A 25,792-nucleotide genomic window follows, 5' to 3' on the forward strand; every position below is an offset into this window, starting at 1 on the left:
ATAGCTAGAAAACACATGGATTCTTTCTTGAGCTACCTTATGAAACTTATTAATACAGATTGTTACTATATCATAACACATCTCATGAGCTCCTAGAAGGGGAAAATTCCTCAACAAATATATTAAAGATGAGATTTCCCAGTCTGTTTAAAATATGTATATTCTTATAGCTTTTGGTTTTCTTTCATTTATATTCTCTCTCTTTTTTTCATTTGTATTCTCTTGATGGGATGTCATGCTATCAGAAAAGATAACAGTTCTCTACTGAAAGAGCTGAGAATGGAGGCAACAAAAGCAGTTGTACTGATGGCACCATGAGATTATCAAAACAAAATTTGCAATGTCCATTGTCTTTTCTCTTAGCTATTTTAGCTAAAAATAGTTCAAATGCCATTCATATTCCCACTTCCTTTTGTTGCTTCCAACTTCTCAAGACTCTTATTGAAGGGGGAGGGAAACTATTCCCTTTAAGATTATCACTCTGAAACTGTATTCCCTTTTGATCTGTGATCCTTTTTGGATCTCCTTTTGTCTCTCCTGGGGAAGACATGCCCCTCCAGATAAGTTATCTTTTGGGGATCCCAGAGCCTTTGATTTAATTAGAAATCCTGGTCAAAAAGCACCTCTTTTTGTAGAGAGCCAAAACTCTGGAAAAGTATATCTGAAACAAGGTGTTAACTCAGAGGAATTGATGATACAATGGTTATGTAGTTCACATATATACTTAGTACTTAGCATGGTGATGTAATGGTTCTCTAAGTTCACATGTAATCAGTATGCTGTAATGATGTAATAAGGTATATAAGAGCCAACAAGGACTGGAAGAGAGACATTACATTTCTCACCATCCTGGTGGCTCTTCTGCCTCCTGCATTTCTCCACTGAGACCAAGGCCTGTCTGAAGGTCCCCCAGAAAGCTAGCCCAGCCCCAAGTGAAGGAGACAGACTGTGAAGGAAATAATAAAGACTTTGAACTTTATTCCTGACTATTCTTGTGGTGATTATTCTGCTGAAAACAAGGTCAGTGGAGAAGTCCCTGTGATCTGGAAATAGGGTCACAAAAATAGACAAGTAGGAAACTTTGGTAAGAGCCAAACTAATATTTCAACTGAAATGGTACAAATGCTTAGAAAAGAACCTTCCCCACCCCAAGGGAAGTGTGTAGAATACATAGTTAAGCTAAAAAAAACTAAAAAAACCAAAACAACAACAACAAAAACCCCCCAAGGTTTGATTGTAACTTGGAAGCAGATCATCAGACTTTTACAAACATTACAATTCACAGCTCCTTGGTTCTCTAAGGAAGAAAAATTAGAGCCAGATTGTAAAGGGCTGAAACTCTTGAGTCAATGCACTGAGGTCGGACAATTGAGCACTTGAGGCTAATGACTGATTGGGCAATTCTCTATAAGAATATGCTTAGAAAATGGCCCTTCCCACTATCCTGTGCTGACCCAATCGTTTGGTGCATAGAAAGAATTGTAGGAGGGATTTGGAGATACAGAGAGACTAGCCAGAGTTACTTCTGGGAGGAAGACGAAGAGGTGAGGTCACAGAGATCCTGTGCCCATCCCCTTGACTTCTATTGCTAAAGACCAAGAATAAAGACTTTTGCTTATCCTGACTCCAGATAAATCTAAGGTATCCAGGGTGCTAACGTAGTCACCACATTTGATGCCCAACATGGGACTAAGGACCCTAATTTCACTGAAGAAATCCCTGGTGATCAGGAAATTGGGTGAGTATTTTAATAGACAAAAAGAGAACTTACTTTGTTAAAGGCTAAACTAGCAATCTTTTCTAGCTGAAATGGGGCAGATAGGAAAAGATTCTCTCCCAGTCTCACCCCCACCCCGAAAGGGGCACTATAGAAAGCATGCTTAAGTTGATCAAGGGGCAAGGCTTAATTATAACTTGGTTGCAGATCGCTAGACTCTTGGGTACATTAGAACGCATGTCTCCTTGGTTCTTAAAGGAAGAAGAAATAGGGCTAGATAATTGAAAGCTGGTAGGACAACAACTTTGTGAATACCACAGTGATAAAGGTCCTCATTCAATTTCCAGGGAAACATTCTATATATATAACATAATACAATTGGCCTGAAAGAATCCTGCAAGTTATAGAAAAAAGAAAAGTTTTAAGAATAGCCAGATGAGGAAGTGTGATATATCACTAGAGAGTATGTGGAGTTTAGTGAGGATGAAGAGTGTGATGAAGGGTGTGGTGATTCTCACTCAGACCAGGCAGCTTCAACCCTGCCTAAAGTGAAACTGGTTCTTGACATGCCCCCATCAACTCCACCTTCCTGGATGGAGTGGGAGGGGTGGTCATATCCCCAGTACCTCTCCCCCAGCAATCACCCCCCTCCTATGACTAGATTGCAAAAGGTACTACTTAAAGCCACTGGAGAAGGCCAGGATTTCAATGATTTGAAAATAGGAATGTATCCTGTGATTCAATGGTTTAACTTTTCAGGTCAAGAGAGTAGAAGATACACTAGAAATCCTCAAAGACCTAAAAAGGCTTGCTCTCTTTATAGGGCTACATCAGCTTATGTGAAGATGTTATTACAGAATTTGACGTATAAAGTCTTAATCCCTAGGGACTGGAAATCTATAGCAAGGACATGGTTAGAACATGGGCAAAACTTGTTGTGGCTTTCTGAATCTAGTGAGCTCTGTAAGATACAAGCCCAATAATACTTCAATCACCTATGACCAACTAACAGGTGTAGGTTCTTATGCAGACATTTCAGTTCATATTCATTACCCCATAGCAGCATATGAGCAAATTGGTGCTGCTGTCAAAGCATGGGCTTTTCTCCCTGGTAAAAATAACAAGGGTGAGGCCTTCACAAAAATTGCACAAGGGCCAAATGAACCCTTTGCATATTTTGTGGGATGTTTGCAGACAGCTGTCATATGAACTAATGGTGAAAATGCAGTAACAGAAATTATGATAAGGCAACTTGCTAAAGAAAATGCTAATGAAGTTTGTAGAAGAATTATACTAGGACTATGCAAGGATGCACCTTTAGAGAAGATCATAAGACGCTGTGTCATAGTGGGCACAAATGCTTTTTATAGCCAGGTTATGATGTAGACTTTCCAAGATCCAAACATGGGAAGACAGGGTGGGAGAACAAGACCTAATTCCCCATGTCAAAAATGCAATAGAGGCTTCCATTGGGCATCAGAATGTAGACTGATTCAGGGAAATGGGATGAGGGGCTCAAGGCAAAAAATATGTGGGGCATGATGGAAACCAATGCTATATCCAGAGAGTGCCTAGAAGTTCAGTACCCAGACATGACCAATCAGCCAGGAAGCAACCTGATGGGAGAAAGGGACTACAGTTGGGGAGAATAGAGTTGTATGCAGCTGGGACTACTCAGCTATCCCCTGGAGGTGAAATGTGTCCCTGTCCGGCCTATAGATCCTTTGCCTCCAGCACAGTAGACTTGACCATTTTACCTCCTGAGTATACTTACGAAACAGTGTCTGTCCATACACTGATGTGGGAAACTGGAGAATGTGTACATAATATCCCAGTCACTAGTATACAGGTAGATAATGTGTGACTTATCAACCAGGAAATGTTGGGCCCAACGTTAGTACCCTGGATATCTTAGAATCAGCCAAAGTCAGGATAAGCAAAAGTCTTTATTCTTGGTCTTTTGGGGTCGCCATCAGGGTATTAGATATAGGAATCTCCACACCTCCTTTTTCTCTCGCCACTGCCTTATGTGCTAGGTTACCTTACATTAAGTGCATCTGCTCAGTTCTAGCCCTTTACATCTCCCTCTTTCTTTTGTTTTAGAACACAGGTGGTCACGCCATCCCTGACTTCTCAGGGAGGTGAGAACCCCAAAAAGGAGGTGATCATACCCTCCCTGACTTCTCAGGAATGGAGGTGAAAACACTGAAAAAGAGGTGATCATACTCTCTCTGACTTCTCAGGAAGGGAGATGAAAAGCACCAAAGGGAAGTGGGGACTACTAGCAGGTTTCTGGGCTGAAGGGTCTTATTAGAGACAGGTGTGCACAAACCCATCAGCATGGGAGGTATTACACAAGCACATAGCAATAATCCACAGGCTATTAGTGATGACTCTCCCCACACCCAGGGCAGGCTCAATGTGGTGTAACAAACATGAATTGTACATGCAAATAGTGATATAACAAAAAATATAAATCAATATGGTGTTGTAAAAGATTTCCAGAAGTCCTAGAAGGAGGGTATGTAAACAACAGTCACACATATGCCTTCTTCAGCAGCCAAGAGATAGTCCAAAACCAATCTATTGTCCATTGCTTCATATGTCAGGGAATCCAATGATCCCCAAAAGTTTTTGAAGTCCTGCAACAGTCTTATATCTCAGAGAATTCAATGATTCCTGAGGATTTTCAAGTCCTACAACAGTCTTATGATGTCCCAAAGAATCCAATGATTCCTGAAGGTTTTCAAGTCCTACAACAGTCTTGTGATGTCTCAGAGAATCCAATGATTCCTAAGGCTTCTCAAGTCCTATAACAGTCTTATCATGTCTCAGAGAATCCAATGATTCCTGAGGGTTATCAAGTCCTACAACAGTCTTATCATGTCCCAGAGAATCCAATGATTCCTGAAGGTTTTTAAGCCCTACCACAGTCTTATCTTGTCTCAGAGAATCCAATGATTCCTGAGGGTTTTGAAATCCTACAACAATCTTTTCATGTCTCAAGGATTCCAATGATTCCTTAAATTATTAAATTTTATTAAAGGCCATTAAACGAGCAGTACAATTATCTGGGATAAGACCTGACAAGATATACACCTTTTATATTTAGGATGAGATTTTTGGGCTTCTTGAAATAAAGGAGTATTGGCCAACATGGTTAGAAGGATATCTGCTTTTGAATTACCATCAAAAATAGGACCTGTAAGTCCACTATGAGAGTGGACATGCAAGATATAAATCTTACCTGGATGCTTTCTCACTTGCTCTTGAAGTTCCTTAAAGAGCTGCTATATATTGGAGGTTACAAATTTTATTTGGTCTATGGCAATTCTTTGTACCACACCTACTGAATAGGCTGAATCAGATATTATATTTATGTCTACCAGACAATAAATAAGAGCTAGAATGATTGCATACTCATTCTGCTGAGTGGACTGAAAAGGAGTTCTGACTCCTCTCTTTATAGTTAAGTCATGAGAGTATACAGCGCAAATATTATGTTTGGATGAATCTGTAAAGATAGTTGGTTCTTTAAGAGGAACTTTAGAAACCTTTTCTTCAAGAATCCATTACCAATTATGTAACAGTCTGGTTATCTTTAATGGAGACCTGCGTGTAAAATTTGGAGCCATGGCTAATAAAATTTGTCATTCTGGGATGGTTTCACAGCACACTTGTGCATTAGTATAAAAGGTGTATATCTTGTCAGGTCTTATCCCAGATAATTGTACTGCTCGTTTAATGGCCTTTAATAAAATTGTAGCCACAAGCACTGGGTAGGGAGTAAGGCTTTGTTCTGGTTGTGCTGGGGGGTTCACCCACCCTATCATGCTGTTTCCCTGATGAAGGACTGCTGTGGGTGTCTCTTGAGTTGCAAAAACTGATATTTCCAAGGGTTTTTGAGTGACTCTTTCAACCACATTGGATAAAGCCAATTCAACTTCTCTCAAAGCCTCTTGAGCTTCTTTTGTAAACTGGCGTGATGAGTTTAAAGCAGTCTCCCCTTAAAATTCATATAATGGTTGCAATTGAAAGGCAAATCTTTTCATCTCCTCCTTATCTAGAGAGATAGAATAGAAATAATCCTTAATGTCTATAACCCAAAGAGGCCATTCTCTAGGCAATTGAGTAGGAGATGGAAGTCCAGGTTGAAGAGTTCCCATAGTTTCCATCTATTCATTTATCTTTCTTAAACCATTTTCCAGCTTTCTTTTTTACAACAAATACTGGGGAATTCCAAGGACTTAGAGAAGTTTGTAAATGTCCTTGGTCAAGTTGCTCCTGTACTATATCTAATACTATAATACTATATCTAATAAGGTCTACCTAAGGGCCACTGTTCTATCCACACTGGTGTATCAATTTTCCATTAGAAAATGAAAGTGATGGCAGGCCTTCAACAGCAGCCCTGCCTAAAAAACCAAAGTACTCATTTTTAACCCTAATTGTAAAATGTCTCTTCCCCACAGATTGATGGGGATTTTTTTCAACTATAAAAGGAGGAAAAACTCCTGTTTTGTCTTCAAATGTCCATCTCAAAGGGGCAGCACTAAATTCAGCTGCTATTGATCCTCCTATAGCAGACATGTAAGTATCTGCCTTTGTCTTTGGTCAGTGACTGGGCCAGTTGGCATCTCTAATGACTGTGTGATCTGCACCAGTGTCTACCAATCCTTCTAATGGTATTCCATTTACATAGATGGTGAGCATAGGTCAGTCAGCTGTCACAGCTGCTGTCCCTAGTATATTCCTGGGTTTTGCTGCTTGGAGTCAGAATGTGGGTGACTATAACCAGGTTGCTTAGTAGGAGTTTGTATCAATAAACCTGATGCCACTACTTCTCCTGGTTGATAAGTAACACATTTATTTGTATTAGTGACTGGGATATTATCTATACATTCCTCAGTTTCCCTCATCAGCATATGGATGGACACTGTTTTGTAAGTACTCTCAGGAGGTGAAATGGTCAAGCCTACTGTGTTTGGAGCCAAGGGATCCATAGGCTGGAGAGGAATAGATTTCACCTCTCCAGAGGGTATCTCAATTGTCCCAGCTGCATACAACTCTATCTTCCCCAATTGTAATCCCTTTCTCCTAACATGTTGCTTACTGGCTGCTTGGTTGTGTAATCCTTTTTCTCCCATCAGATGGCTTCCTGGCTGTGGCATCGGCTGCCATCATGCCCCAAGTGTTTTTTGCCTGGGGCCCTGGAGCTGGGCCCCTCATCCCGTTTCTCCGAATCAGTCTATACTCTGATGCCCAATGGAGCCTCTGTTGCATTTTGGACATGGATTATTGGGTCTTTTTCTCCCACCCTGTTTTCTCACTCTGTCTCTATGCCAGCATTGAGCTTTCAGATGCCCTACTTTACCACATTGAAAACATTGACGAGTCTCTCTGGAAGTCCCTTGCCAAAAGAGACCCTGTCTTTCCATGTTGGGATCTTGGGAAGTCTGCATCATAGCCTGGCTATAAAAGGCATTTGGTGCCCACTGTGGCACAGCGTCTTATGATCTCCTTTAAAAGTGCATCCTTGTGTAGTCTTCTGCAAGCCTTATTAGCATTTTCTTTAGCAAGTTGCCTTATCAAAATGTCTGTTACTGTATTTTCACCATTAGTATGTATGATATCTGCAAACATCCCACAAAATCAGCAAAGGGTTCATTTGATCCTTGTACAATTTTTGTGAAGGTCTCACCCTTGTCATTTTTATTGGGGAAAGAAGCCCATGCTTTGATAGCAGCAGCAGCAATTTGCTCATATGATGCTATGGAATAATTAATCTGTACTTAAATTTCTGTATAAGAACCTACATATGTTAGTTGGTCACAGGTGATTGAAATATTAACTCCAATTTGACTATTTTGTTAAGCTTGTATCCTACAGAGCTCACTATATTCAGAAAGCCACAAGAAGTTTTGTCCAGGTTCTAAGCATACCCTTGGTATAGATTTCCAGTCACTAGGGGTCAAGACTTTATACATCAAATTCTGTAATAACATCTTAACATAAGCTGATGTAGCCCCATAAAGAGAGCAAGCCTGTTTCAGGACTTTGAGGCTTTGTATATCAAAAGGAGTGTATCTTCTACTCTCTTGACCTGAAGAGTTAAACTGTTGAATCACGGGGTAAATTTGGAACCTCAGATCACATATTTCTTTTCCTTCTTCTGTGGCTTTAAGTAGTGCCTTTTGCAATCTAGTCATAGGCGGGGGTGATTGTTGGGGGGGGGCAGTGCTGGTGATATCACTACCCCTCCCACTACTTCTCCTCCCTCCATCCCAGAAGGTGGACTTGATGGGAGCATGTAAATAATCTGCTCCCTAGGCAGGGTTGAAGCTTCCTCAAGAGAGCCAGAATCACCAAACCCTTGAAACTCATTTAAGTTCCCATGTGCTCTAGCAATATGATCTTAAGACTGTTCCTTGTCTTCCTTTTTTTCCTCACACTTCTTCATCTGGCCATTTCTAAAACTTTTCCTTTTTCAACAACTTGCAAGACTGTTTAAGGCCAATTGAATTATGTTGTATATATAAAATGCTTCTGTGGAAATTGAATGAGGACCTCTATTGTTGTAGTATTTGCAAAGTTGTTGTTCCACAAGTTTCCAATTATCTACACTTATTTCTTCTTCCTCTAAGAACCAAGGGGACATGCGTCCTAATGTACCCAAGAGTCTAGCAATCTGTTCCCAGGTTATAATTAAACCTTTTCCCTCAGTTAATTTAAGCATGCTTTCTAGTACCCTTTTGGGGTGGGGGTTAAGATGGGGACAGGGACAGGGGATAATCTTTTCCTAACATCTGCCCCATTTCTGCTATAAAAAGTTAATAGTTTAGCCCTTAACAAAATTCCATTTGTCTATTAAAATACTCACCTAATTTTCTGGTCACCAGAGAACTAAACTAAACTAAACTAGGTGAAAAGGATGAAGAATCAGATGAATTCTTATGATGAAGTCATAGAAGGAGAAATTAGATGATTTCCAATCCCCTGACTTACCTCCCTCAATTAACCCTTTATGGGTGGAGGATGAAGGAGGAGTAATAACAAACAGAACCACCTATTAAACAGCTTATGACAAGATTAGAAAAAGCATTGGTTAAGGCAGAAAATGAAGGAGAGGATATATCTGATTTTATAGATGCATACCCTGTGATGGAAGAGTTTGCCACTTCAGGTCAAAAAGGAGAAGATACACTCCTTTTGACTTGGATAAAATTAAGGATTTGAAAAAAGGTTGCACTCTTTATGGGGCTACATCACCTTATGTTAAGATATTACTAGATAATTTGTCTTATAAAATGCTAACCCCTAATGATGGGAAATCCATAGCAAGGACATGTTTAGAACCTGGACAAAACTTGTGGCTTTTGGAGTATAATGAATTATGTAGGATTAAAGTCAGATGCAATAGGCAAACAGGAATTAACACATAAATCACCTTTCACCAACCAGCAGGTGAAGGTCAGTATGGAGAAAATTCAGAACAGATTAATTACCCCACAATAGTTTATGAGCAGATTGCAATAGCTGCAACAAAAGCTCGGGGTTCCCTCCCTGAACAAAAAGATTGAGGGGAAGCCTTCACAAAAATAGAGCAAGGTCCAATGAATCTTTTACAGATTTTGTGGGATGTTTGCAAACAGCTGTCACAAGAACTATTGGAGAGAATGCAGCTACAGAAATAATGACCAGACATCTGGGTTTGCAGAAGAATTATATGGGAACTACACAAAGATGCTCCTTTAGAGGAGATCATAAGATGCTGTGCTACAGTGGGCACAAATGCTTATTATACCCAGGCAATGATGAACATGGAAAGACAGGATCCCTCTTGACAAGGGACTTCTAGAGAAAATCATCGATGTTTTCCATGTGGAAAAGTTGGACATCTAAGAGCTCAGTGTACATATGAAGATAGAGTGAGAGGACAGGCTGAGAGAAGACCTAAAACCCCATGTCCACAAGGGCTTCCACTGGGCCTCAGAATGTAGATTGACCCAGGGAAATGAGAGGTGGAGCCCAGTTCCAGGATATCAATCAAAAGATGGGTGGGGTATGATGGCAGCTGAGGTTACACCCAGAGAACCTTTAGAAGGTCAGGACTCTGATGTGATCAACAAGCAGAAAAACAATCACATGGCAGAAAGGGATTACTTGATCAGTCAGCCAAAAAGCAATCAGATAGCAGAAATTGATTGCAATTGGGGAGAATACAGGTTTTTTAAACCAACAAGTCAGTGTCCAGTGCAAACAGCTCCAATGTAATTGCCAGATGATGAGGAGAGATTTAGAAAGTGAATTAAATAGAAGGGAATTAAATAGATTCACTGCCTGGGAGAGAGGATTTGCTTGTATTTTTACAGACAAAAGGAAACAGATGGGTGGCAATGAGCACCTGGAGAGAGACAGAAAAGGAGAAAAACCTCAAAACAAAAGAGAATATCTAAGAAACATCTGACACTGAAAGAGCATGGCTGATGATAAAGATTGTTGCAGGACTTGAAAACTGGCAGGAGTCATTGGATTCCCTAACACAAGATAAGACTGTTGTAGGACTTGAAAACCATCAGGAATCATTGGATTTCCTAACACAAGATGAGACGGTTGCAGGACTTGAAAACCAGTAGGGATTGTTGGATTCCTTGAGATAAAAAATTGTTGGATGAGACTATTGCAGGACTTCAAAACTTGCAGGAATTATTGGATTCCTGGCACATGAACTAATGGACAATGGACTCCTTTTGGACTATTTCTAGGCCTTATGGAGATATATAATTCCTCATATGTTATGTTACTATACGCTTATGTAATTTATGTAATTATGTGTAATACCTCGCATTTTGATGGATTTATGTATACCTGTTTCAAATGAGCCCCTTCAGAAACCCACTATTCTGATTTGATTTCCCATTTCCTTTGATGTTTTCATCTCCTTGAGAAGTCAGGGAGGGTGTGACCACCTCCTTTTTATGAAGTTTTTACTTCTTTTTTGAGCAGTCAGGGAAAGTATGATCACCTTTTTTGGGGGTTCTCACCTCCTTGAGAAGTCAGGGAGGTCATGACCACCCTATGTTCTAAAACAAAAGAAAGGGGGAAATGTTAGGATTCTTACAAGGTGCTAAGTCACTGGAATGAATAGAGACAATAATTATCTAATTTAGCATGGTTCAGTATGATTGATATGACCCTACAAGGTGATGTTATGGAACTTGAAACAAGGTACTGAGTGGAATTGAGGAGACACTGGTTAAATCTAATTTTGCATTGATTTAATCCTACAACAAATAATGGTTTCCTCTTGATATGATTGGTGTATATTCAGTGTGTAACATATAAGCAAGAAGCTCTCAGAACTTCGGGAGAACTTCAGGGAACTTCAGGAGAGGACTTCGAGAGGACTTTGGGAGATTCAGAGTCAAGATTCATTCCCACTTCCACCTTTGTGCTGGATGGAGACCTTGGGAAGACGAGAGGCTAAATCTGGCAGAGACAAAGGACTAGTGATAAGAGTTCTCGGGGGAACCAAGGAGAGAGATAGGCCTCCAAGAAAGCTAATCAGGCCCAAGGATGAAGACAAGACTTGGAAAGAGAAAATAAAGAATTTGGACTTTAACTCCTGGCTGCATTTGGGGTTATTAAACTGAAGTGAAACTAAGGCTGCTCCCAGAAGCTCTCCAAGAACTCTATTCCCAGAGAATGATTATATATTAGAGAAGAGAACATTACAAGTGTTAGGCTTGACTACCTATCAATTGCAACCATTATATGACATTCTAAGAGGAGACAGTGCTTTAAACTCATCACGCCAGTTTACAAAATCAGCTCAAGAGGCTTTGAGAGAAACTGAACTGGCTTTATCCAATGTGGTTGAAAGAGTCACTCAAAAACCCTTGGAAATATCAATTTTTGCTACACAAGAGACACCCACAGCAGTCCTTCATCAAGAAGACAGCATGATAGAAAGCGTGAACCTCTCAGAACAACCAGAACAAAGCCTTACTCCTTACCCAGTGCTTGTGGCTAGAATTTTATTAAAGACCATTAAGTGGGGGCAGCTAGGTGGCATCAGTGGATAGAGCACCAGCCTTGAATTCAGGAGGACCCGAGTTCAAATCTGGTCTCAGACACTTAACACTTCCTAGCTGTGTGACCCTGGGCAAGCCACTTAACCCCAGCCTCAGGAGAAAAAAATAAAATAAAATAAAATAAAATAAAGACCTTTAAGTGAGCAGTACAATTATCTGGGATAAGACCTGACAAGATATACACCTTTTATACTAATGCACAAGTTAATGTGTGCTGTGAAACCATCCCAGAGTACCAAATTTTTTTACCCATGGCTCCAAATTTTACACACAGGTCTCCATTAAAGGTAACCAGACTATTACATAATTGGCAATGGATTCTTGAAGAAAAGGTTTCTTTTTTTTTTTTTTTTTTTTTTTTTTTTTTTTTTTTTTTTTTTTTTCCTTTTTTTTTTTTTTTATTATATATATATTTTATAATATTATCCCTTGTATTCATTTTTCCAAATTGCCCCCCCTCCCTCTATTCCCTCCCCCCGACGACAGGCAATACCATACATTTTATATGTGTTACAATATAGTCTAAGTACAATACATGTGTGTGAATATCATTTTCTTGTTGCACAATAAACATTAGAATCCGAAGGTACATGCAACCTGGGCAGACAGATATCAGTGCTAACAATTTACATTCGCTTCCCAGTGTTCCTTCTCTGGGTAAGTTATTTCTGTCCATCATTGAAACTGGAAGTGAGTTGGATCCTTTATGTTGAAGATTTCCACTTCCATCAGAATACATCCTCATACAGTATTGTTGTTGAAGTATACAGTGATCTTCTGGTTCTGCTCGTTTCACTCAGCATCAGTAATATTTGCGCTGTATACTCTTATGACTTAACTATAAAGAAAGGAGTCACAACTCTTTTTCAGTCCACTCAGAGATATAAATGTAATATCTGATTCGGCCTATTCAGTAACTATGGTACCAAGAATTGCCACAGCCCAAATAAAATTTGTAGCCTCTAATATATAGCAGCTCTTTAAGGAACTTCAAGAGCAAATGAGAAAGCATCCAGGTAAGATTTATATCTTGCATGTCCAGTTCCAGGTTCTATTTTTAATGGTAATTCAAAAGCAGATATCCTTCTTTTTTAAATTAATTTTTATAATTATACAAATTTTTAAGGTGTGACAGTTTTGCATTCTAATTTTTATTTTTTATTTTATAATTTTTTTTATTAATTTTATAATTATAATTTTTTGACAGTATATATGCATGAGTAATTTTTTTATAACATTATCCCTTATATTCATTTTTCCAAATTTTCTCTCCCTCCCCTAGATGACAGGCAATCCCATACATTTTACATGTGTTACAGTATAACCTAGATACAATATATGTGTGTAAATCCAATTTTCTTGTTGCACCTTAAGTATTGGATTCCGAAGGTATAAGTAATCTGGGTACATAGACAGTAGTGCTAACAGTTTACATTCAATTCCCAGTGTTCCTTCTCTGGGTGTAGTTGTTTCGGTCCATCATTGATCAACTGGAAGTGAGTTGGATCTTCTTTATGTTGAAGATATCCACTTCCATCAGACTACATCTTCATACATCATTGAAGTGTACAGAGATCTTTTGGTTCTATTCATTTCACTTAGCATCAGTTCATGTAAGTCTCTCCAAGCCTCTCTGTATTCCTCCTGCTGGTCATTTCTTACAGAGCAATAGTATTCCATAACCTTCATGTACCATAATTTACCCAACAATTCTCCAATTGATGGACATCCATTCATCTTCCATTTTCTAGCCATTACAAAAAGAGCTGCCACAAACATTTTGGCACATACAGGTCCCTTTCCTCTCTCTAGTATTTCTTTGAGATATAAGCCCAGTAGTAGCACTGCTGGATCAAAGGGTATGCACAGTTTGATAACTTTTTGGGCATAGTTTCAAATTGCTCTCCAGAATGGCTGGATTCTTTTACAACTCCACCAACAATGTATTACTGTCCCAGTTTTCCCACATCCCCTTCAACATTCATCATTATTTGTTCCTGTCATCTTAGCCAATCTGACAGGTGTGTAGTAGTATCTCAAAGTTGTCTTAATTTGCATTTCTCTGATCAGTAGTGATTTGGAACACTCTTTCATATGAGTCGATATAGTTTCAATTTCATCATCTAAGAATTGTCTGTTCATATCCTTTGACCATTTATCAATTGGAGAATGGTTTGATTTCTTATAAATTAGGGTCAGTTCTCTATATATTTTGGAAATGAGACCTTTATCAGAACCTTTAACTGTAAAAATATTTTCCCAATTTGTTACTTCCCTTCTAATCTTGTTTGTATTAGTATTGTTTGTACAGAAACTTTTTAGTTTGATGTAATCAAAATCTTCTATTTTGTGATCAATAATGATCTCTAGTTCTCCTCTGGTCATAAATTCCTTCCTCCTCCACAGGTCTGAAAGGTAGACTATACTCTGTTCCTCTAATCTATTTTTGATCTCCTTCTTTATGCCTAAATCATGGACCCATTTTGATCTTATCTTGGTATATGGTGTTAAGTGGATCCATATCTAATTTCTGGCATACTAATTTCTAGTTTTCCCAACAGTTTTTTTCAAATAATGAATTCTTATCCCAAATGTTGGTATCTTTGGGCTTATCAAACACCAGATTGCTATAGTTGTATCCTTTTTTTGTCCTTTGTACCTAATCTGTTCCACTGATCGACTGGTCTATTTCTTAGCCAATACCAAATGGTTTTGGTGACTGCTGCTATATAATATAGCTTTAGATCAGGTACATCTAGACCACCTTCAAGCAGATATCCTTCTAACCATGTTGGCCAATATTCCTTTATTTCAAGAAGCCCAAGAACCTCATTTTAAATATCATCAGGCTGCCCAAGCTTTATGTTTACAATTTGGAATAACAAGAGAGGAAGCTAGGAGCATAGGAAAGCCTGTACAGCTTGCTTTCCTTTCCAAGCTCTTACATTCCCTCCAGGGAAGCACCCTTGTGGTTTTGAGACCCAGTGAAATTTGGCAAATAGCTGTGACTTATTATAAATCTTTTGGTCGTCTGTCTTTTTCCCATGTTGTGGCAGATACCTTTTCAGGATTCACTTTTGTAATACCAGCAGCAAAAGAGACAGCCCGAGTGGTCACTGAATTCCTTATCCAAGCATTTGCAATCATGGGTGTGCCACAAGTAATAAAAACAGACAATGGACCTGCATATACTTTTGAACATTTTGCACACTTTTGTGCACATATCAGATTTTACATACCACTGTCATACCTTTTAATCCTCAAGGACAGGCAGTAGTAGAGAGGAGAAACAGAGACATTAAGACACTCCTCCAAAAACAAAAGAAAGGGGGAGCCACAGGTAACCCTAGATAATTTCTAAATCTAGCCCTTTATACTATAAACTTCTTAATCTTTGACAAAGATGCACTGGCTCTGGCAGACAGGCTTTATTACCCATTGGAAGGGCAGTATCCAGTGCGAGCAGCTCCACTGTCTTTAGATAACCGTCAAGTCATGTGGAGAGACCCAGAAAGTGGTTAATGGAAGGGACCAGATAGGTTAACTGCCTTGGGGAGAGGGTTTGCTTGTATCTCTACAGATGGAGAAGGAATCAGATGGGTATTAACAAGCCGTATTTGCCTTGTCCAGTGGAGAGAGACAGAGCAGACACTTGAAACAAAGGAGAAGACCCAAGAAACATTGGGTGGTTCTGTTGCTGACTGTGCCCACCACTGAAAGAGCCTGGCAGTTATGGCGTCTGACTCATGGACATCAAAAATTGTTGGACTTAAAAACCCTCAGGAATCATTGGATTCTCTGAGACATGATAAGACTGTTGTAGGACTTGAAAACCCTCAGGAATCATTGGATTTTCTGAGAAATGATAAAACTGTTGCAGGACTTCAAAAACTTTTGGGGATCATTGGATTCCCTGACACGTGAAGCAATGGACAATAGATTGGTTTTGGACTATCTCTTGGCTGCTGAAGAAGGCATATGTGTGACTGTTGTTTATATACCCTCCTTCTAGGACTTCTGGAAATCTTTTACACCACCATGTTGATTTATATTGTTTGTTATATCACTATTTGCATGTACAATTCATGTTTGTTACGCCACATTGAGCCTACCCTGGGTGTGGGGAGTCATCACTAAATAGCCTGTGGATTATTGCTATGTGCTTGTGTAATACTTCCCATGCTGATGGGTTTGTGCATATCTGTTTCTAATAAGACCCTTCAGTCCAGAAACCTGCTAGCAATTCCCACTTCCTTTTGGTGCTTTTCATGTCAGGGAGGGCCTGATCACCTCCTTTTTGGGATTCTTACCTCTCTGAGAAGTCAGGGATGGCATGACCACCTGTGTTCTAAAACAAAAGAAAGCGGGAGATGTAAAGGTCTGAAACTCTTGAGTTAATGCACTGAGGTCGGACAATCGAGCACTTGAGGCTAATTACCTATTAAACAATACTCTATAAGAATATGCTTGAAAAATGGCCCTTCCCAGTATCCTGTGCTGGCCCAATCATTTGGTGTATACAGAGAATTGTGGGAGGGACTAGGTGGTGAAGTGAGACTAGCCAGGGTCACTTCTGGGTGGGAGAGGAAGAGGTGAGGTTGTGGAGATCCTATGTCCATCCCCTTGACTTCTATTGCTAAAGACCAAGAAGAAAGATTTTACTTATCCTCATTCAGGCTGATTCTAAGGTATCCAGGGTGCTAACACGGTCATCATATATATCTAATAAAGCCTGAATTTTTTCACTTGTTAAGGGCCACACTGGTTCCACCCACACTGGTATATCAGTTTTCCATTGAATAGGAACATATGAGAGTGCAGGAAGGCCTTCAAGAGCAGCCTTGCCTTAAAAACCCAAGTACTCAATTGTAATCCTAACTGTTGTAAGATGTCTCTTCCCCATGGATTGATGGGGATTTTTTCAATTACAAAAGGAATAAAAATTCCTGTTTCATCTTCAAACGTCCATCTCATAGGGGTAGCACTAACTTCAGCTGCTATTGATCCTCCTATGCCAGACATATAGGTGTCTGCTTTAATCTTTGCCAATAACTGGGCCAACTGATACCTCTAATGACTATATGATCAGCACCTGTGTCTACCAACCCTTCCAATGGTGTACCATTTACATAGATAGTGAGTATAGGATGGTCAGGTGCTTCTGCAAAAACAAAAGAGATGGGAACCACAGTAACCATAGAGAACTTTTAAACTTATTCCTTTATGCCATTAATTTTTTGATTTTTGATAAAGATGCACTGGCTCTGGCAGACAGGTTTTATAACCCAATGGAAGGGCAGTGTCCAGTGAAAGCAGCTTCACTGTCTTTAGATAATCACGAGGTGATGTGGAGAGATCCAGAAAGCAGTGAATGGAAGGGACCAGATAGGTTAACTGCTTGGGGGAGAGGGTTTGCTTATATCTCTACATATGGAGAAGGAGTCAGATGGCTGCCAACAAGCTGTATTGAACTTGTCCATTGGAGAGAGATAGAAAAAGAGAAAAAAGCTCAAAACAAAGGAGAAGACCTAAGAAGTATCTGTCATTGAAAGAGCATGACATATAATGACACTGTTGCAGGACTTTAAAACCAGCAGGAGTCATTAGATTCCCTGACACATGATGAAATTGTTCCAGGACTTCAAAACTTGCAGGAATCACTGGATTCCCTGACACATGAAGTAATGGACAATAGGTTAGTTTTGAAGTGTTTGAAGTGTTGTTAATTCTAATAGGAGATCGGGCTGGATGCTGATAAACATCCAAGCCTGGGAACCTTAGCGTCCTGAAGCCTCAAGACTCCTTTTAAAGGGCAGTTTCTGGACTCCCTCCTTGCAGATGCCCAAAGCAGGAACATGCCAGACCAAGGAATCTCTTTCCCTTTCCTTGGCATAGCTGCCTGCAAGGACCCTGCCCATTAAGAAGGCATTCTCTTCTCAGTGCCAGCCTCCATTTACCTTGCAGAGGCCCAAGCAGTTTGCTAGGACCCAGCCCTCTGAGAAGTTATTCTCTTCTTAGTGCCAGACTCCACTTCCCTAAAATAATTTTTACACTAAAAAAGTCAGTCTCTTATCAAACTGGTTTATATCCAACAATAAACTTTCATTTTTGCCATTAATATTTTGGGATAAGTGAATTCTTTCATTTTGAACCTACAGGCTGAACAAAAGGGGATTTTAACAACTCTCTTATTGCTACTAACCTCATCACCACTGGGAATCGAGGGGGTACAAACCTCATCATTACTGCTCATGTCCAGTAATTTCCTGACACTCAAATTACCTTGAAAATCAAACCAAGAAGTAGAAGAATTTCCTTTAAGTTTGCTGCCTGAAAAATGTTTGTGGCAACCCTCTTTTTAGTGGTAAGAAATTAGAAACAATTGGAGAATGGCTGAGTAAGTTATGGTGTAAGAATGTTATGGAATTTTATTGTTCTGTAAGAAATGATCAGCAGGATGATTTCAGAGAGGCTTGGAGAGACTTACATAAACTGATGCTAAGTAAAATGAGCAGAACCAGGACAAGAAGACTATATGACAATCAATTCTGATGGGCCTGGCTCTCCTCAACAATGAGATGATTCAAACCAGTTCCAATTGTTCAGTGATGAGAGAGCCATCTACACCCAGAGAGAAAACTGTGAGAACTGAGTGTGGACTACAATATAAGCATTTTCACTCTCTCTGTTGTTATTTTCTTGCATTTTGTTTTCTTTCTCAGTTTTTCTTTTTTCTTCCTTCTTGATCTGATTTTTCTTGTGTAGCAAGATAACTGTATAAATATGTATGAATATATTGGATTTGACATGTATTTTAACATATGTAACATGTTCTGGACTACCTGCCAGATAGGGGAGGAGATGGGGGAAAGAGGGGAAAATTTGGAACAAAAGGTTTTACAAAGGTCATGTTGAAAAAATTAGCCATGCAAATGTTTTGTAAATAAAAAGCTTTAATCTAAATAAATAAATAAATAAATTATGGGGGCAGGGGTAGGGGTGGAGAGGAGGGGAAGCTTGCTGACTGACTTCCTTTCAGACTTCTGGGCCTGCTGGTTTGTGCTTATTTTCATGAATGGGTCAGGGTAAGAGCTCAAGATCAAAAATGAGATTTGAGTATCACTCCCTAGGCAACTCTCTCTGGCAGGGATGTCTATTCACTTGGGCTGGTAAGGGAGATTTACAATGTGGCAGCCTGAGAGGGAGGGACATCAATACAAAATCTCAGCAGGTATTTTTAGAGGTTGCCTGTTTTCATGGTTTCCTGTTCCTCTCCCTTGGAAACCAGGACTGAAGAAGCTCAGGTTTCCTGCCCTACATCTTCTTCTCTTTTTGCCATTAGGGGAGTGATAGGCCCATGGCCATGATGTCATTGCTTAATGGAAACATAAAGAAGGCTCATTCATGGAATTGGCTGGTGGCCCATGCTGAGTGTGGCAGTAAGTTTCATTTAAAGGCTATGATTATGCCTGTGCCTAAGAATTTCCTTTCTCTCTTTCCTTCTCTCAATTCTATTTTTCTCCTTGTTCCTCCTTCCTTTTTTTCTTCTCTCATTCTACCATTTCCTGAACTGTATGCTTCATTTCCCTTTTCATTTCCTCTTTTACAATTTGGCTCCAATTCCAGGTAATTCCAGGTATCATCGGCATAGGAACTGACAGCTTTGTTTTATTAGCCCTTTATCTTTACAATACAAACTTATAATGGTTATAAATCCAATCCAAATCTTCCTTTCGTGCAGCATAAATAAATCTAAGGCACTGAACTAAAGAGAATGGGTTAAAAGATACAGATATAAACCAGAAATCTTCACTCATAGGAGGAAGAATCCCTTATTGCCTCCAGTTTGGACAGTAGATTTAGATTATCTAGCCAAGAGTTCTTAACCTGGGTTCCAATGACTTGCAAGAGATTCCTGCAGGCGTGGGTTGGTGCATGTTTAATATAAATTATCTGGAAGTATATCATGGGCACATGATATCCTTTTAAATTTAATCTGCATTATTAAAAATTTCTGCTCCATTTTCTTAAGAATTGACAATCAGCAACACAATAAAGCAACACAAATGAGCATTTGCTCATTTCTAAAATATGATGCTTACACTGAAAATTTAACAATTTGCATTCTTAAGCCTGTTCAACTTGGTTCTAGTACAACCTTGAGTTTGAAGAAGGCTTTGTGAACAGAGTTTTAAACTTTAAAAACTGTATTTCAGTTGCTTTCCTTTTTAATTCAATATATAGACTTTACTAGAGTGACAAAGGGGTCCATGATTCACACAAAAATTAAGAATCATCAGTGTAGACTGATCTTAACCTTTTATAGAGAGGGGAAGTGACTTGTTTTGGGATGATACATGTAATAGATAGATTGGGGATTCAAACCCCTGTCTCCATATTCAGTGCTCTTTCCTCTGTGTCTCAGATTAAAACTGGAAGCACTAAACAGGGCTAAAACTAGGAATGTAATATAGGATAGTATGGGGAAGGCATATTGGTGCAAGCATGACCCATGTTCCTAATCAATCAACCAATAAAAAAGCATTAATTGAGTTCTTGCTATGTTCTAGACATCTAGGATATATCTAGGATATCTAGGATACAAAATATCTAGGATACAAAAGCAAATTAACACAAGTCTCTGGCTTAAAGTGCTTAATTCTATCAGGGGTTACAGAATGTACACAGATACCAGTAAACACTGTTAATCCAAGGTATTAAAGTTTTAAACCACACTAAGACTTTTGGGACACCCTGTATACAAAATAAAATTTAATTGTTTGTTTTTAGTCTGGATCTTACTGAGAACTCTCAGTAAGAAAACTTCCTGTACCAACAGAAGTTCATACCTGCTCTGTAACATTTAGCCTTAGAGATTTTCTTGGGGGACTAAAAACTTAAGTCTCTTAACCGAGATTACATTGTTTGAATGTGAACCCAGCTCAGCCTGGGCAGATATAACTTGATGAAGCAATCCCTGTGGAGAAGAGGCTAGTCATCATTACCTGTCAACTAACTGTCACCCATAGGGCAGGCAAAGTCAATCAAGCTAGAAACAGAAGGCAACATGTGACCATTTCTGAGTTTGACAACACCACACATAAGTATGAAGAAAGTACAAGGGATGGGTTGTTTTAATTTTTTTTTTTTTTTTTGAGGGAAAGTGGGAGGACAGCATCTGGATGGGGGAATCAGGAAAGGCTTCATGTAAAAAATATTATTTGTCAGGTGCTTTGGAGGAAATTCTGTATTCTGAAAGGAGGGAACTCCTTTCAGACATAAACAACAATCTATGGGGGGAAAAAAATCAATGGAATGGAGGATAGGTGCTATCATTTCCCTCTGTCTCTATATACTGAAACCAGAGCAGGAAAAGAAGCCTTTTAATAAAATGTGTCCAAGATCATTCTTAAATCAATTAATAAGCATCTATTATGCACCTACTGTGAAATGTATTAGGTGCTAAAGATTAATTAAAAAAAAAAAGAAAGATTTTTTGTTTAAGGATAGAGGAGGTTTGGCATATTTGAAGATAATAAAAAAACCAGTAAATAGGGAGAGGTTGAAGTTTAGAAAGAAATGTAGGGAGGATTAAGGAGCCAATCTGTTAGATAAAATAGGAGGGGTTGGGATTAAGGGTACAAAAGGAGTTGACCTTGGCAAGAAGTGCTACCTTATTGTTGGAGACTGGAATAAAGGAGGAAAAGGTGGGAGATGTAAAGGAATTATTAATAAATAAGGAAAGCAGACAGAATTACATAACAAGACAAGATCCTTAGCTAAAAAAGCAGAGGGTTAGGAGTAGATATGGGATTCTTTTTTTTTTTTTTTTTTTTAAGAAGGGCAGGTCCAGTTTTTATTGTTGAAAAACACAACTTATTATAAAAGGAACTGTTTGATATAATCATTTCTCTTCAGGTTTGGAACATTCCTGTAATAGGCTATTGTTTTCAGTTATCACTCAGTGGAAATTTGAAGGGGTGGAGAAATAGAAGTTTCCTAAACTATTCTTATAGTAGAGGTTGTAATATATAGATTTCACTAGAATGAATCTACTTCCAAATTGTTTCCCCAAGTCTCATAAAGGAGATGTGAAATTTTAAAGAGAAAAAAAAAAGGCTTATCTCTGTAGAGAATGAGAGGATTAGAAAGGGGTAAAAGGATTGCTTTGATCCTGTGTTGATCTCGTTGAAGTTATGAAACACAAATGTATTTGGTGACCTAGTCAACTTGGTTTCAAAATTTCCTCCAGGTTTGTTTAGAAGTAATTGAGTAGGGCAGCTAGGTGGCGCAGTGGATAGAGCACCAGCCTTGAAGTTAGGAGGACCCGAGTTCAAATGTAACCTCAGACATTTAACATTTCCTAGCTGTGTTCTCACAGTTCTCTGTGATATAGGTGGCTTTCTTCATCACAAGATCATGCGAACTGGCATCAGTCACCTCATTGTTGGAAAGACTCACTTTCATTAGAATTGATCGTTGCGTAACATTGATGTTGTTGTGTACAGTGATCTCCTGGTTCTGTTCATTTCACTCAGTATCACTTCCTGTAAATCTCTCCAGGTCTCTCTGAAATCAGCCTGCTGATCGTTTCTTATAGAACAATAATACTCCATAACATTCATATACTATAACTTATTCGGCCATTCCCCAGCTGATGGACATCCACTCAGTTTCCAGTTTCTTGCCACTTTGAAAAGGGCTGCCACAAACATTTTTGCACATATGGGTCATAGGGGTATATTTTTGCAAGGGTTTCCTGAACATCTTGAGAAAAAGAGTGGCCTTCAAGATGGGGCTGAGCTATCAATAACAAAAATTGAGAAAAGATTAATCAGAATGGATGATAAGTAGGGTCTGACTCTACCAGAAGATAATTAAACTTTTTCAAAGATGAGGGTTGAAAGGATGTAGGATAGAAGTACCACTGTTGAAAGGATTTCTGTATGCGTACACTTTGGGTCCCATCAAACTTGAAAATTACATTTACCCTTTTCTATAGTGGGTAAACAGGGAAGAGAAGCGGCTTAAGTCCTTAACAACTCTTCCTAGTTCCCTGAAATTACAAGTATTTGCCTGTTCCCTGAAGTATGGAGATTGCCATCCAACGAAATGCTTGCAATATTTTTTTTCTTGACCTGTGAGTTCCAGAATTTGACTATAATATTCCTGAGAATTTTCATTTTAGAATCTCTTTCAAGAAGTAATTGGTGGATTCTTTCAATTTGTATTTTACCCTAAGAATATCAGGACAATTTTCCTTGAATTTCATGAAAGATGATATTCAGGATCTTTTTTTTTTTTTGGACCATGACTTTAAAAATTTTTAAATTTATTTAATGTTTAAATTATCTCTCCTGGATCTATTTTCCACATTCAATGAGATGTTGCAAAATTTGAGACTTTTTCTTTCTCCATTTTCTTTCAGAAACAGTAATAATAATTTTTTAAAAAATGACTTGAAAGTAGTATTTCTTTATCCTTAACTAAGTGTAATGACAGTGTTCCAAGTGGGGAGGTTCTTCCAGAAATAGGTAGCAGGGGCCTAGAGGATCACACAAAAGATATCCAGAGCAAGTTCAGAAGAGAGCACTGCAAAGGATGAATCCAGAGTCACACTGGGGTGAACGGGGCAGCGGTGAGGGGGGGAAACTGTGATGATACTTATCAGGGAGAACAACCATCTGAAATGGGGGGAGAGGAAGGTATCTCAGAACGATCCAGGGCTCTAGTAGTTGATCTGATTATGATGAGGAGATGGAGGAAACCAGCAGCTGTCAGTGGTGACTCACTGCTGAGCAGGCTAAGCGGAAACACATGTCTGCTGCTGGCTGGTGGAGTTTATAGTTCCCAAGTCCAGGTTCCTGCACTTTTAGTCACTATGGGAGGGGCTGGGGAGACAGACTTTCGGTAGGGAAGAGGAGGGGTTGTTGGTCTCCCTTTGAAAATTTATTTGTCAGTACTTATTATCTCCCACAGCTTGAATATCTGTAACAGGGGCCTCTCCCCAAATCCAGCCATATTCCATTTTTTAAAGAAATCTCTTTCAGTCTCAATGGGGTTTATCCTAGGACAAGGCTATTTTTTCCCCCTCTTAGAGCAAAACCAGCCTTCAGGCACTCCTCTTTCTAACCCCTCCTCCTGTACACACCCAGCCTTGAAAATACACCACAGCTTATTTTCTATGAGCCTCAAAGAAGTCAGGCTGTGGAATGGAACTCTGTTCCCTGTTTATGCTATCAAGGCCCTCTGTTGGTTTCTTGTGGTATTGTGGCCCTGAGAGATTGCTGAGGTTGTAAGTGTCATGGACAGACAAGTCTTTTTTTCCATCCAGAGCAGAAGTAGAAGCAAATTGGAAAGGGGAAGAGGTTAGGCACGAGGATCAGAACTGGGAAAAAAAATAATTAGGACAGTGCCAACATTTCCCCTCATATGTTAAAGTATATATTCTTCATGCCTTTGTAAATTTTACTCAGGAAGTTCCTAATTCACCATTTGGAAGCTATATGAAGTTGTACTTGTTTTTGTATGTGGGTTTAAGAATGGGTGTTATTTATGTTGCTTTGGGGTCTTAATTAAATGCCTTTACTGTTGGGGGGGTGGGAAAAAATGATTTTTCAGAGTGCCATATCCTGAGCCTTGAGCAACATGAGTGAAAAGGGTCCAGAGCTCTGGGCAAGCTCACTCCTAGAGAAAGGGGGATATTGCTGACTCAGAGTCAAGGAGAAACTCAGAGAAGTCATTCTGGGTTGTTGAGCCAGTTCTGGGTTCTTGATCCAGAAAATGTCAGAAAACGGAGGGAAATATCACATCCCAAGAAAAGAGTCTTTGCAGTAATGTTTCCACTTGGAATACATTAATAAAAGGAACAACTGAGCTTATGACCAGAAGAAGAAAAACGGGGAACTAAAAGTCTTCTTGTAAGAGACAAATGACCATGTTTTTTGATTAGAACAAATAGTTTGCTAAATTGGGGCTTTTCAAAGAAAGAGGCTAATCTGACATTAAGCTCCTTCTTTTTTTTTTTTTTTCCTCTCCATTCTTCAACCTTAGTCATCTATTGGCGGCCTACATAGTAGACATTGTTTTGTACAAAAGGTAATGGAACCTTCTCTCAGTCACTTGCATTTTCTTCAAAAGATAAATTTTACTGATGTTTTTTCTTTTTTACATCAGAATCATCTTTTTGCATATCCCCCAACAAAGGAGGCAAGCAGTTGAGCAAAACATTGTATGTAATTTTCTCTGCATTGTCTTTCATTTGATCTCTTCTTTGTGGCCAAAATTGTCTATTCCTTGAAACTTGTCAAACTTTTCCAAATATGGGAAGGAAGGAAACAAACATTTATTAAATGCCTACTATGTAAACACTTTATAGATTTATCTTATTTTATCCTGTCAACAATCTTGGGAGGTAGATGCTCTTATTACCCCCATTTTACAGTTGAGGTAACTGAGTCAGAAAGAGGTTAAGTGACTTGTCTAGTGTAACACAGCTGGTAAGTTTGGATTTGAACTCAGGTCTTCCCGTTTAGGTCCAGCACTCAATCTAATGCATCTCTTAGCTGCCTCTAAGGTGAGGGAAAACAGCAGCAGTTTATGTCTCTAGACATATGCCTAATTTTCTGGCATACTGGGAATATGCCCAGTTTTCCTGTGAATGATTGTTTCACCTTAAAGAATCTATTTGATATTAAATAGATGAAAGCAGATTTCCCATGTCATTCATTATGTGCAGCGTGGTGGAGTGGGTTGGGGATAAATGCCCTCAACCACAAAAAAGCCTTACATTAAAGTCTGGGTGAAGTCAGAATCTTTAACAACTTTAACAACTCCACACTTTTTTCTTTTCCCCCTATCCCAAATTAACTTTTCCCTAAGGTCTTTGCCTTTTGAAGGGGGTACCTTTTGCCTTTTGAAAGCAGAGCCTGATTAGGTTTCAAGGTAACCTGGCAGAAATGTACAGGGCTACTCTTCTCTC

The 25,792-nt window shown here is 39.1% G+C and overlaps 1 long non-coding RNA gene across 1 annotated transcript; it reads left to right on the forward strand.

Moving 5' to 3' along the window:
• The first annotated feature begins 1,539 nt into the window (after window positions 1-1,539).
• On the forward strand, window positions 1,540-12,117 carry LOC141538645 (uncharacterized). The gene is made up of 3 exons (XR_012481089.1): window positions 1,540-1,738; window positions 6,190-6,307; window positions 10,090-12,117. It is a non-coding gene; the product is annotated as an uncharacterized LOC141538645 (long non-coding RNA).
• The last annotated feature ends 13,675 nt before the right edge of the window (window positions 12,118-25,792 follow it).

This window comes from Sminthopsis crassicaudata, chromosome 4 (genome assembly GCF_048593235.1).
Source record: "Sminthopsis crassicaudata isolate SCR6 chromosome 4, ASM4859323v1, whole genome shotgun sequence".
Taxonomy (NCBI): Eukaryota; Metazoa; Chordata; class Mammalia; order Dasyuromorphia; family Dasyuridae; genus Sminthopsis; species Sminthopsis crassicaudata.